The sequence below is a fragment of the Sciurus carolinensis genome, chromosome 15 (genome assembly GCF_902686445.1).
Source record: "Sciurus carolinensis chromosome 15, mSciCar1.2, whole genome shotgun sequence".
In the NCBI taxonomy this organism is placed as follows: domain Eukaryota; kingdom Metazoa; phylum Chordata; class Mammalia; order Rodentia; family Sciuridae; genus Sciurus; species Sciurus carolinensis.
The window spans coordinates 67,210,737-67,224,631 of NC_062227.1; the positions used below are offsets into that span (position 1 = coordinate 67,210,737).

Consider the following 13,895-nt stretch of genomic DNA (forward strand, 5'->3'; position numbering starts at 1 on the left):
CCTAGATCTAAACTGAAAAGTATTTGCTAAAGAAAAGACAATAATACCTAAAGCAAAAGAGTAGAATGAGAAAACAAGGGCTTTAGAGTCAAAAGTCCTCAGCTGAGTTCAGAGGACAATTGAGTCAAGCCCTTAACCTCTCAAAGCTTTAGTTTCTTACTCTATTAACATGAGAAATCAATCTCAGGGCCTCAGTTTCCTCTCAGTGTACAACTGTTGTTTCTTTGGTTGTACATGAAGTAGAGTCCCACCATTTGTGCTGAAAGGCACTTAGAACAGTGTGTGCCCCATAATGAGTGACCACAAAAACACTAGATTGTATTACTACAACACAGTACACTCAATAATGCTTAGCATCATTTAAAAGGTCAATTATGCTCTGCATCCTCTTTTTTAAAAAACAGAAATGGTAATACCTTTGAGAATTAGTTCAATCAGAAATGTTACAGGTCTGTTAAAGGTCTGGTGCTTAAGGAAGAACTTTCTGTTAGCTGAAATATTTAAATATTTGAAATTCCATTGAGAGTAACCAAAACAAAATGAGATGCTGTATTCAGATTCTGAATTTTTAAGTTTATGCTATTTTCAGTATATTAAAAGCCACCTCCCCCCGTCACCCCACCACCCCATGCATCCAGAATTGAAAAGAGAAATAGGTCCTTTGGAAAAGTATCCTGATCCCAGAGGGGCAGCTGAGCCTGGGGAACTTCCTGGGGCAGAGAGAGGAAGAAATGCAGAAGTGAGAGAAAGTTGGACACCATTCGAATGTGTCTCAGGAATGTGGAGACCCAGGCTCGCAGTATGTGAGAGCGCCAGATCGTGGAACAGCCTTGCCTGACTCACACAGATCTGTCACAGAGGCATTTCTTTTCTTTTCTGAAAAGAAACCATAAAACACATTTACTTATTCCTAATCAAGAGACCCAGGGGGCAATGGTACTTACATTTTTATGCAGGATGGGTGAAAATGGCTTACAAAACTTTTGTGAAATGACTGCCTCAGTCTACTAGATATCTTCACTTCAGAAATTTTTTAAATACTAAATTGCTCAGAAAATACTGCACTTTTTTTAAATTTTAATTTTTTAAATAATTTATGTATTTTGACTCATTGTACATAAATGGGGTACAACTGTTGTTTCTTTGGTTGCACATGAAGTAGAGTCCCACCATTTGTGTAATCATATGTGTACACAGGGTAATGATGTTTTCTCATTCTGTTATTTTTTCTTCACCCTATCCCTCCCACCCCTCTTTTTCCTCTATACAATCCATCCTTCCTCCATTCTTGCCTCCCTCCCACCCCCAGTTATGTATCATCATCTGCTTATCAGTGAGATCATTCAGCCTTTGGTTTTTTGGGATTGCTTATCTCACTTAGCATGATATTCTCCAATTTCATCCATTTAATAATAATTTTATTATTCTTTATGGTTATATATATATATATATGTATATATATATATATATATCATAGTTTCTTTATCCATTCATAAATCGAAGGGCATCTAGGTTGGTTCCACAATCTGGCTATTGTGAATTGAGCAGCTATAAACATTGATGTGGCTGCATCACTGTAGTATGCTGATTTTAAGTCCTTTGGATATAGGCCAAGGAGTGGGATAGCTGGGTCAAATGGTGGTTCCATTCCAAGTTTTCTAAGGAATCTCCACACTGCTTTCCAGAGTGGCTGCACTAATTTGCAAAAAGACAGGTAGATAAATGGTACAGAATAGAGGACACAGAGACAAACCCACATAAATACAGTTTTCTCATACTAGCAAAAGTGCCAAAAACATACAATGGAGAAAAGATAGCCTCTTCAACAAATGGTGCTGGGAAAAGTGGAAATTCATATGCAGCAGAATGAAACTAAACCCCTATCTCTAACCCTGCACAAAAGTCAACTCAAAATGGGTCAAGGACCTCAGAATCAGACCAAAGACCCTGATGCACTTTATAGAAGAAAAAGTAGGTCCAACTCTTCATCATGTCAGCTTAGGACCAGACTTCCTTAATATGACTCCCAAAGCACAAGAAATAAAAGCAGGAATCAATAATTGGGATAAAAAGCTTTTTCTCAGCAAAGAAAACTATCAGCAATGTGAAGAGAGAGCTTACAGAGTGGGTGAAAATCTCTGCACTTGTTTTTAAATCCCTAAGCAGATATAAATCACTTTTAATCATCATTCATAACTTTTTTCATATTGCATCATGAGAAAGAAAATAAGAGTTGTATTAATTAATCGTTCTACTTTGAACAATAAGCTGATAAGGGCTTCACTGTTTCAGTCTTTAAAATAAATTTTCTGAAGGACACACCAGCCCTTAGCCGAGAAAAGTTAGCGTACCCTCTTACCTCACAGCGTATCATCTCTTGTCTTTTAGACACTCTTAATAATCTTTAAAAATCTAAATGAAAATTTTAAAAAGGATGGCTAGGTCTGTGGCCAGAAAGATTGGCTGACAATGTCCTTGGACTGCTTGTGAGCACTAAATAAATATCTGGTAGATAATTCAGTGAGATATGGATTTTATTTTCTAATAGGGATTAGGGAATTCTCTTATCATTTAGAGTTAAACCCCAAATAATAACCAATAGTTTAGATTGGTAATTTCCAGCTGAAGAATTATTAAAAGTCCTATATTAATATTTACCTTTAAAACAAGCAAATCAAATTTGAGAACATGCAAAAATAAGAATCCACTGCAGTTAAGTACTTTATCCCATCAGTATAAGCAAAAACAAATTTGATATGATTAGTTCAATAAATACTACAAAAGAATTTCATTAAATTTCCACTTTTTCCTAAGAATAATAAAAACTATGACTAATGGTTATTGGATACTGCTATGTGCCAGGCCCTATGCTAAGTTGTTTGGATGTATTATCTCCCTTAACTATTTCCATCAATCCTATCAAGAAAATAGCATCAAGGATTCTAATAAGTAAAGTTTAGAGATTCTAAGAAACTTGCTCAACATCTTATTTCTGAAACTTGCATTAATTCACCATGATATATTAATTTTAACCCTAGTAAACAGAGGAATATAGAGCAACAGTATTAACCTGATAAGCTATATTTACCCATATTTAGTCAAGAGCCAAAATTTATTAATAGAAAACATGAGATCAGTGCTTACTATCACCACTATTATGAGCTTGTTATGTAAAAACTTGGCAGTGTAGTAAGACATGAACAAAAGTAAAAACATTTAAACATAAACATATAAATTAAAATATAAATCTGTACTGATATTAGGAAGAGACCTTTACTGAAGGGGGACACATTTTCTAGGCATAAAAATATGAAAGGAAATATACATGTGATATAGTCTACTAAAATCAAAACAACAAAAAGCAAAACCAACAGTAAAAAAAATGCAATAAATATAGTAGACCATAGCTCAAGAAAAATAAATGAAATGAAAAGGCAAAACAAAATCATAAAAAGAAAACTTTACTTTAAATATGACAAACAGAAAAACCCCACATACCCAACATAAAGACATTAACAGTTTATATACAGAAAATACAAGCAGAATATGTGAGAAATATCAACTTCACTAATAATGAAAAATATCATTTTTAGAAATAAAATACTCTTTATATCTATCAAAATAGTGATTATATATATGTATGTATATATATATATATCCATATATATATATATATATATATAGCATTCCATTCTTTAAGGGTGTATTGAAACAATCACTTGCAGAGTGGAAAATATCTTCTTTAACTTCCCTGGCCAGAAAGTTATCAATAAATATAAGGACGCAGACATTTCACACCTCCTTCAGTGCTCTGAATGTCTGTGTCCCCCCAGAGTCATACACTGAAACCTAGTCCACACGGATATGTGAAGGTGGGGCTTCTGGAGGCAGAGACCTCGTGAATGTGACTCGAGATCCCTCGCCCGCCATGTGAAGACACATGGACAAGGTACCATACATGAACCCGAAGGTGGGCCCTCACCGATGCTGAAAGTCCCAGTGCCTTGATCTTGGATTTCCAGTCTCCAGAAATGTGAAAGATAAATTTCTTTTGTTAATAGTCCACCCTGTCTATGGTGGACTTTTTATAGCAGCTAAAATGGACAAACATTCTTTGTTCAAACACATTTTCTCTAAGGGAACATTTCAAAATTTAGACAAGAATTTACATAAAAAAGATGTCCTTTAAGTTGTTTGTTATATATAACATTAAAAAAAAAAATAGAACCAACCTACCTGCTCAACAGAGGAATGGTTAAATTCATTTTAGTTCAATCTTAGAACAGAACAGTACACTAACTTTGAAAATGTTGAACATTATCTCATAAATATTAAAAGCTACATGAAAAAAGGACAGAATATTGATACATAATACAATTCCAATTATGTATCTATATGAAAAGACTGAAAGTAAAATGTTGACAGTAGATAATTCTGTGTGGTTCATCTTCATACACAATTGTATTTTCCAAAAAGCCTCCACAAGAAATTTGTACAACTTTTAAATTCTTTTTTTTGTTGTTGTTTATTTAGTTTATTTATCTGATGCTGGGGATCAAACCCAGTGCCTCATGTGTGCTAGGCAAGCACTCTACCACTAAGCCACAATCCCAGCCCTGCCAGTAGACTTTTTTTGTTGTTGTAAACAAATGGGGTACAACTTGTTTCTCTGTTTGTACATGAAGTAGAGGCAAACCGTTTGTGTAATCATACATTTACATAGGTAATGGTGTTTGATTCATTCTGTCATTTTTTCCTTCCCCACTACCCCTCCCACCCCTCTATACAGTCGCTCCTTCCTCCATTCTTGCCTCCCTCCCACCCCCAGTTATGTATCAGCATCCACTTATCAGCGAGATCATTTGGCCTTTGGTTTTTTTGAGATTGCTTATCTCGCTTAGCATAATATTCTCCAATTTCATCCATTTGCCTGCAAATGCCATAATTTTATCATTCTTTATGGCTGAGTAATATTCCATTGTGTGTGTGTGTGTGTATACCACATATATACCATATATATACCATATATAATATATATACATATATATATATGTATATATATATATATATATATATATATATAATCACAGTTCCTTTATCCATTTGTCAATTGAAGGACATCTAGGTTGGTTCCACAGTCTGGCTATGGTGAATTGAGCAGCTATGAACATTGATATGGCTGCATCACTGTAGTATGCTGATTTTAAGTCCTTTGGATATAGGCCAAGGAGTGGGATAGCTGGGTCAAATGGTGGTTCCATTCCAAGTTTTCTAAGGAATTTCCACACTGCTTTCCAGAGTGGCTGCACTAATTTGCAACCCCACCAGCAATGTATGAGTGTACCTTTTTCCCCACATCCTTGCCAACACCTATCGTTGCCTGTATTCTTGATAATCGCCATTCTAATTGGGGTGAGATGGAATCTTAGGGTAGTTTTGATTTGCATTTCTCTTATTACTAGAGATGCTGAACATTTTTTCATATATCTGTTGTTTGCTTGTAGATCTTCTGTGAAGTGTCTGTTCATTTCCTTAGCCCATTTTTTTAAAAAGTGTTATAAATTTAAAAGGATCTAAAATAATAAATCATGTGAATGATTTGAGACTATCTCAATTTCTGTCAATGAGAAGCTCCAGTATTCCTGATCTATTTTCATCCATAATTCTATTCAACTTTCACAAAGAAAACAGCTCCCATGACATGGGTAATGTTCATTAGAGTAAACTAATGCCTCTGACCACCACTGTGGTCCTGTGTGTGACCCACTGTTCTGGAGCCTGGAATTCCTACCAAAGCACAGACTGTCAGTTCTGCCACAAGAAGTAGGGAAAGAAAGAAGAGGAAGCCTAAGACAGACAATTGCCAGGGTCTGTATTAAAAGTCTTAGCAATGTGTTCCTCAGTTTAATGATGAAACTGTCACTGAGACATGGTACTTGTTCCCATTCACCCTCAGACCATTAACTGTGAGAACCTACAGAGCATGCTTTCCCACTTGGAATATGTGTCAGTTTGCTCAATTTGATGAATAACCAGTTCTCATTCTGCACAAGGGGGGAATTCATTAACTTCTGTTCAATTTCTTGAAGAGAATGCATATGATTTTCAGAGTCAAGGGCTTTCACACAATACTTTCTAGACAAGTTTGCCCATACTGTGAGCAAACCCCTCTGGATTCTAAATATCCGTAAAATAATGTACGTATACATGGACATGTACTTAAATATACAGGGGCCAGCCAACTAGACCACACAGCAGAGTCAGAGACAGGGAGATTTATAGTCTCCTAGCACTTGCAAATCAACAGTGCCTACCCAGTTAAACTCAACATTTGTTTGTTCATGGCAGAGGAAACATCAGAATGAATCATTTCAAATTCTAAGCACAGACTGGATTAAGGAAATGACCTTTTCATTTTAACTTTTCTGTGTTTTTCTAAATTTTCTCATTGAGCATATATTATTTTTATAATGGAAAAATAATCTTTAAAATGGTGCACATTCTCTGCTTTTGCAGGAATTAAAACCCACAAGGAGGAAAGAGACTTTACAACTAGCTTATGAAGTGTAAAGAGCACTGTGTCTACAGTGCCAAGTTCCAGCAGCATTCCCAGGCAGGGAGAAGATTGATTCTGTCCAGGAAGGAAGAGGAGCCATAAAGACAAGTGGGCTTCACAGGGGAAGCAGTTTATGAAATGAGCCTTAAAGAATGAGTAATATTTCTATCTGGTCAAGAAAAACATTCCAAGGAAAAGTCTGCAAGAGGAAACTCAGACATGAAAGTATGTACTATCCTAGGGGCAAGGTGGCTAATCTGGAGTGATAGTCCTTATTTGATGTGGGCACCCCAATTGAATCCCCTTCCAACTCAGTGTTTAATCTTGATTAATTTTTTTTAACTCAATATGCATTTACATTGAAATTGATTACTTATTTTAGTGTGCTTCACATTACAGTATATGCTTCATCTCTCAATGTGAAGATTATTTTTAAAACGAAACTGATTTTAAAATTAAACAGATTTAAGTGTTCTGTCAATTCATTTGACTTGCATTTGAGAGATTTCTTTTAAGAAATGTAATGATTCCTCACAGCTCATTATTTCTTAGAAATTTGATTAAAGGTTCTGTGACTTTGCTAATTCAGGTATAAAGCAGCATTTAGGGAAACATTTTTAAGCAGTTTCATGACATATGTGAGGATGTGAACTATAATATAAATATGCAGTTTCTGGCAGAAATACTTTCAGATATTTTAGCCAGAGTCTTTATTGAATCAACATAAAGGCAGTTAGGGTAAATCATTTGATAGCAACAAAAGGATTAAACAAACAAGGAACAGAAGACTGGGGCTCCAATCCCAGCACCTCCATTTACTAGACAAGAGATTACAGCAAGTGAAGAACTCTGAACCCGAGATTCCCTATCTGTGAAACAGACTTAACAACACTATGCATTCCTTACTTCACAGAATTATCAAAATCATATCTGACAACACCTATCATGGATTATGCCATTGCTAAAAACTTTAGAGATAATCTTACAAAGTTTCTAAATTTTTCTCCAAGAAGCCCCGCCCAGGGGCTAACAGCGAGATGTAGGAAGGGTGGAGACAAGATGAAGGACATTGCTGCATAGGTTTTTAGACTTCTTTTCCATCCTCACTTTCCTCTGAGGAAATTGAGGAAACAAACTGGGCTCCAGAAAAGTGTCCATATGAAGAAAATGTGCAGGTGCTTCCTTTTGCAATGAGAAAATAAAAGCAAAAGAAGCTAAAGAACTTCCCCAGCTTTGAGAACTATAAAGTGGCAGTGCGAGCTAATTCTTTACAGTGTAGTATAGCCTTTTCTGCTATACTACATGGTAAATAAAGAGAAATAAATATTACATACTTACAGGGAAGTGCTAAGAATCAGTGTAAGTATGTATGGGAGGCATGGCACCACCTGGAAAGTATGAAAACTCTACCCAGCAATATAAAACTGTGGACCAATCACTAATTTGTGTATATTTTATTCAATAAACATGAAGTGTCATAAATGTGCCAGATGTTGTTCTAAGCATTGGTTTCAATATTGTCTGAAATACAAAGAAGTTGTACATCCAAGTTTAACACTGGAATAAAACATTCCAAGTTTTTAGTGAAATTGAGAAATAATTAGCAGAATATTATAAATTTGATTATTGCCCATGAAAAAGTACCTCTTTAAATTCAGCAGTGAAATAAACACTAATCTACTTGTATCTGGGCCCACTATCTGAATTCACTCTTACTAATTTGCTCCCTCTATGAAAAGCTAACACTGCACTTGTGGAATACATTCCACTTCTCCTCACCATCAAGAAACTGGACACTGACAGCACCTCCTTCTCTTCCTTATGTTTCTTTCCTCCTTCTCTGGCAATTATTCTGCAACATGTATGTTCTAGTGTCTTCCATTTTACAAACAAAACAAAAGCCTTCTTTGCCCCCAAGCTCAAATGCCTTCCAATTTCCTATCTTCCTTTTAAAATAAGTATTTCTGGAAGGAGTTGTCAACAGTCACAGTGGTCTCCCCACCCTCACCCCATCCCTCATCTCCACTATCTGTCCCCCTAGACATGGGAACAGGGATCCTGTCTTTCCACCATTGTATTACAGCAGTTGGAACAGTGCCTTCTGTATGCCTACATCAGTAAATATTTGTTGAATAAATAAATCATCTAGAACCACACAGTGATTTAGTGAATACCATAGTATGTAGCTTGCCAATATTTAATATATTTCTGAAACATGGCTCACAAAATATAGTAAACTTTACTTGATCTCAAATTAAATTACTTCAATCACTATTTGAAAAACTTTGTAATGACCCAGAATGCTGAAATAAAGTTAATCTATAAGTATAATTTAATCCCTACCAAAGTCACAACAGGATATTTTTGTATAACTTGACAAAATAACTCTAAAATCCATTTTGAAGAATAAATATTTTAAAATAAGTAGGAAAATCTGACAATGATGAATAATATGGGTAAAATTGCCCTACCAGATATAAAAATTGTGTTACAAAATAGCAGTAATTAAAACAGCATGAATCTGGCACAGGATGAGAGATCAGAAATAAAATAGAGTTCCAAATTGAGCTAAAATGTATTTGGAGATTTTTATAAATAAAAAGATAGCATTTCAAATCAGGGCGGGAAATATTGGCTATTCCATAAAAGATACTGGGACAAATGCCTAAGTACTTGTTAAATATCCCTCCCTTACTATTCCTACTGAATTCTCAGTATATTCATAATAGAAAATAAAGTATCTGAAAATATTTATCTAGCCTTGGAATAAGTAAGGCCTTTTGAATATATCAACAAAGCTGGAACCATAAATAAAAACACTGACAGATGACAGACTTAACTACTTAAAAGTGAAAAATATATGACAGTCAAAATAAAACTAGAAAACCCTGTCAACAAGATTAAACGACAAACCAAAAACTAACAAACAGGTTTACAATGTGCATATGACAAAGGGTTACAAAAGAGTTGTTTGATCAACAGGGAAAAGAACAACCCCACATATTAACAGGCAAAGGAAACAGATAATCCACAAATGAATAAATATACATGGTCATTAAACATATGAAAAGTTGGCCAATCTCATTAGTAATCAAAGGAATGCAAATTAAAATACTGAATTTCCTTTAACTATTAGCCTGATAAAGTTAAAACGACTGACAATATATGAGGTTAGAAAACCACATGGCTCCTCAGAATTTCTTGACTCTATCCCCCTCCAGCCACCTCCATCATTATTCTGTAACACCCTCTTTCACGGTCCCCCAGACTCCTCTCAGGTCACACTCCTTTTCCACACTGCAGCCATGGGGATAGTTCCACAATGCTAATATCTGATTACCCTCATCTCACTCCACATTTAAAAATTCTAATAGCTTACTATTGGTCAGAAAGTCTACCACCCTTTGTGAGATCTGGTCCCTGCTTTCTCCTCCAGCTCTCTTACCACTCTTCAGTACCCCAGCCAGGATGGCTTTCTTTCAGTTCTCTTCTTCCTTGCCCACTCTAACCAGGATATTTGGTATTTGTTATTCTCAGCCTGGAGCCTTCCTGTTCACACTCCACCTCCCATTTCCACATTGTACCTCTTAAGGTCTCTACACCATTTTGCACTCAGCACAAATGCCATCCCCTTGAGGAAGTCTTCCCTGTCCACCCACCCTAAATCAGCCCCCTTTTATATGCTTCCATAACTCTCTTCTTTTTTCCTTGGTCACCTTATCTCAGTTTGCAACAGTATATTTGTGGATATATCATTACTCTCCATCTCTCTCTCCAGGCTCAGGACAAGGATTGTGTCTGTTTTTCTCATCTTTATTCCAAATACACAGTAATCACATTTTAGAGACTGACTTGTAGCAGGTTCTCAAAATACCTCATAAGTGAAGGAAGGACAGAAGGGCAAAGAGAAAAATAATGATTTACTATTGTCACTTGCCATGAGAAAAAGTAAATGTACAGCTATAAGAATGTAATTGTTAACTATTAGAAGACTATTTATAATTTATCACAAACTTTGAACCATAAAAATAGTAAAGCATTTTTTTTCTACTAAATTTGTCCTTCATGAATCAGGATCCGTGGTGACTGGTTGTTGATTCTCATTTCCAGAAAAAAGATGGCAGACTTATCCCCACTGGCAGGATCACTTCCAGGGTCAGGTTTCAGGGAACTCTGGAATTCAGATGCCAAGAGCCCAACCTATCTCACACCTGGAACTCTGATACCTTAAATGTTGTCAATAATGGATCCAATTCCATTTTCTACTTGCATATAGTAAATCAGAAATTCTATGTTGCATTAATGATTCCAGATTTCTCTTTCTTGCTCTCTCTTGCTATGGCCCTAAGACTGTTTTACTTTCTTGGGAAAACTTCACTCTAATCCAAAACAAGGGGGATCAATTTTCCCTTTATCTTCTTTCTTTTTTCTTAGGGTTTCTACTACACCACAATGTCTACTCAATCCATCTATAACCACCATGTATAACCATCTATAAAACTCAAGAAAACATTTGCTCACCACAGTTAATAGGCAGTTCCCAGCTCAATGCTGTTTTTTAAACATGGAACTACTCTGCTAATAATCTTTGTTTATCTGCCCATGCAATGGACAATCCAGGTCTGTGTGTGCAGCAGACATTTCTCCTAGCTAGGCTATTCTGATATCTTAGCAAGATGCAGGATATTGAGGGAGAAGGAGACTGTGATGGTTCAAGGTAGTCAATGGTTTTATTTTTAAAAGAGTCAAGAAATTTACTGTGCATTTTGGCATCAAACACATATTATATAAATTGTGTATAGCTGTAGGCAGATTGGCACCTGTAGATAGTGGGTGGTTGGAGATTTATAGTCAATATTTAGTCAACAGCTCAGTCACTTTGTTATAGATATAAATGCCTATAACTTCTTCTAAACAGTATTTCTACTTTGTGTTCACAAGCTTACATAGTCTTTTTTTCCTGAAGTTATATAAAAATAATTTTTGAAATAAAACATTTCAAAGACATTTGACACAGTAGTAAATGAAGCTGCACACATATTTATATACATAATATAAATGAAAGATCAGACTTCTAGTTGGTAAACCTTCAACGGGTCATTTAACATTTCTGGAACTAAGATTCCTTACCTGTACAACAAACAAACAACAATAAAATAATCCAAAATAATAATAATAATAATAATCCAAATTGCCCACAAGTCTCCATTCTCCTTAAATAATTTATAATTTATTTAACAGTTTGTTTATATCTCGCAGCATTTACCTGATCAACTTGTGTTTTAGTTATCTAAATTTCTCATAAGTTTCCTGTTTCCCCTACCTGCCCCACAATCAGGGATTTGTTTCATTCATTTGTATCTTCCCCATATACCTACTGCTATAATTGAATATGATTTGTCCCCTGGAACCTCATGTAGAAGTTTAATCCCCCAAAGCACATGTTAATAATAGTAAGAGAGGAAACTTAATATGACTATGACATTTAAAGGCAAGGACCTTTGGAAAGTGATTTAAAATAAGGTAATTTGGGTGAAGACCCCATGATTAAATCCTGGTGGCTTTATAAGAAGAGAGACAGAGACCAGATGCACAGTCATAAACATACATGCTCCCTGTCTCTTGCCACATAGTTCCCTGTGCCTCTTCAGGACCTGTCACTGAAGGCCACAATAGATGAGGTCCCTAGACCATGTCCTTCTAGAAACATGAGCCAAAATTCACTTCTTTCCCTTATAAAGTAGGCTGCCTCAGGTATTTCATCATAGTATAGAAAAATAGACTAATACATCTAGTAAAATGTCTTCAATGTTCAAGTGCTCAGAAGAGAAACCAAATCAAATAGGAGTGGCCAGGAGTAAGCAATGCCCCTGGCGCCCACTGCTATGGGTTGCATTGTGTCCCCACCTCAAAATTTCATATGTTGCAGTCCTAACTCCCAGTACCTCAGAATGTGTCCTTATTTGGAAATAGGGCCACTGAAGATGTAATTCATTCTTAAAATGAGGCCATAGGGTGGACCCTAATCTAATATGGCTACTATACTTATTAGAAAAGGTGTGTTTGGACACAAACACAAACATGGAAAAGAAGGTCATGTCAAGAAAACAGAGATCATGATGATCCTTCTACTTACCACAAAATACCTAAGATTGCCAGCAACCACCAAAAACTAGGAAAGAGGCGTGGAAAATTCCTCCCCATAACCCTCAGAAGGAACCAACTAACTCAATACTTTCATCTTGGATTTACAGCCTCTAAAACTGTGAGACAGCATATTTATGTTAAGCCCCTGTCTGGAACTTTGTTATGGTAGCCCTAGCAAAGGAGCACACCTACTGTACTACCACATGCTGCCTCACTGGAGCTACAGCCATGAACCCCATGGAGCCCTGCAGATATTTACCACCGACACTAACAGAGGTCCACACTTACGTGGCCATCAGCAGCAATATCCTCATCCCCACACAGTCTGCACCTTACCACCTATCTCATCTGCCTCACCACACACCTCCCACTGGCCTTGGAGTCTTCCAATATCCTTTACCTTTCCTTTGAATTCCCCCTTCCATCATCCTTCCTTAACAGGAATCTGCTCTCCGCAGGGGAAACTGCTACCTAGAACTGCAGTTATCTTAAATGGATTCCATTTTGTCCTTCACACCCTTATATCTCAAGTCCAAGAGTTTTAGTTGTCCAAGAATAGTATTTCCTCTCCCCACTGCAATATCTCCTGTGTCTTTAAGGTTCATGCTGTAGCCCTCTTGTCAAACAGTCACACCATTCACAGACACAAGACAGAAAAGAGGTCAAGAACACAGGCTCTGGGGCCAGACTGCCTGGGTCTGCAAGCCAGGTTCCACCCTGACTTGTGCTGTCACTGGGGCAAGTTTGTCAACCTTTATGTAAGCCTCTTCTTCCTCATCTACAAAACAGAAGTCATGATAATCTAGAAAGCTGCTGGAATAGTATCTGGCACTTCATAAGCACTGAGTAAACATTAGCCATTATTATGTCAGTTTTTGAACATGAGTTGTTTATATGCATCTTAATAACTCTCTTCTCTCTTGGAGCCTTCTGTATACCCATGGATGATCTACCCTGACTCCTGATTTTTGGTTCCTTAATCTCCAAACTCCCAACAAACTTCTCCTTCATACCAGCTGAACCATAGATGCCACAATCACATTCGAGTTTCAATAACTCCAAAATCTACACGACTTCCAATTTTCAAAATTAAAAAGATCCCTTACTCTGTCACAGAGTTCATGTTTTGTCATATGTTTTGTATTTTCTGAAATAAAGTCTAGTCTATTATTAATTTTAAAAAGTCTTTGTT

General features: G+C 36.3%; 1 protein-coding gene across 1 annotated transcript in view; it reads left to right on the top strand.

Moving 5' to 3' along the window:
- Window positions 1-13,895, top strand: part of Cdh20 (cadherin 20) — a 224,122-nt gene that overhangs the window by 50,368 nt on the left and 159,859 nt on the right.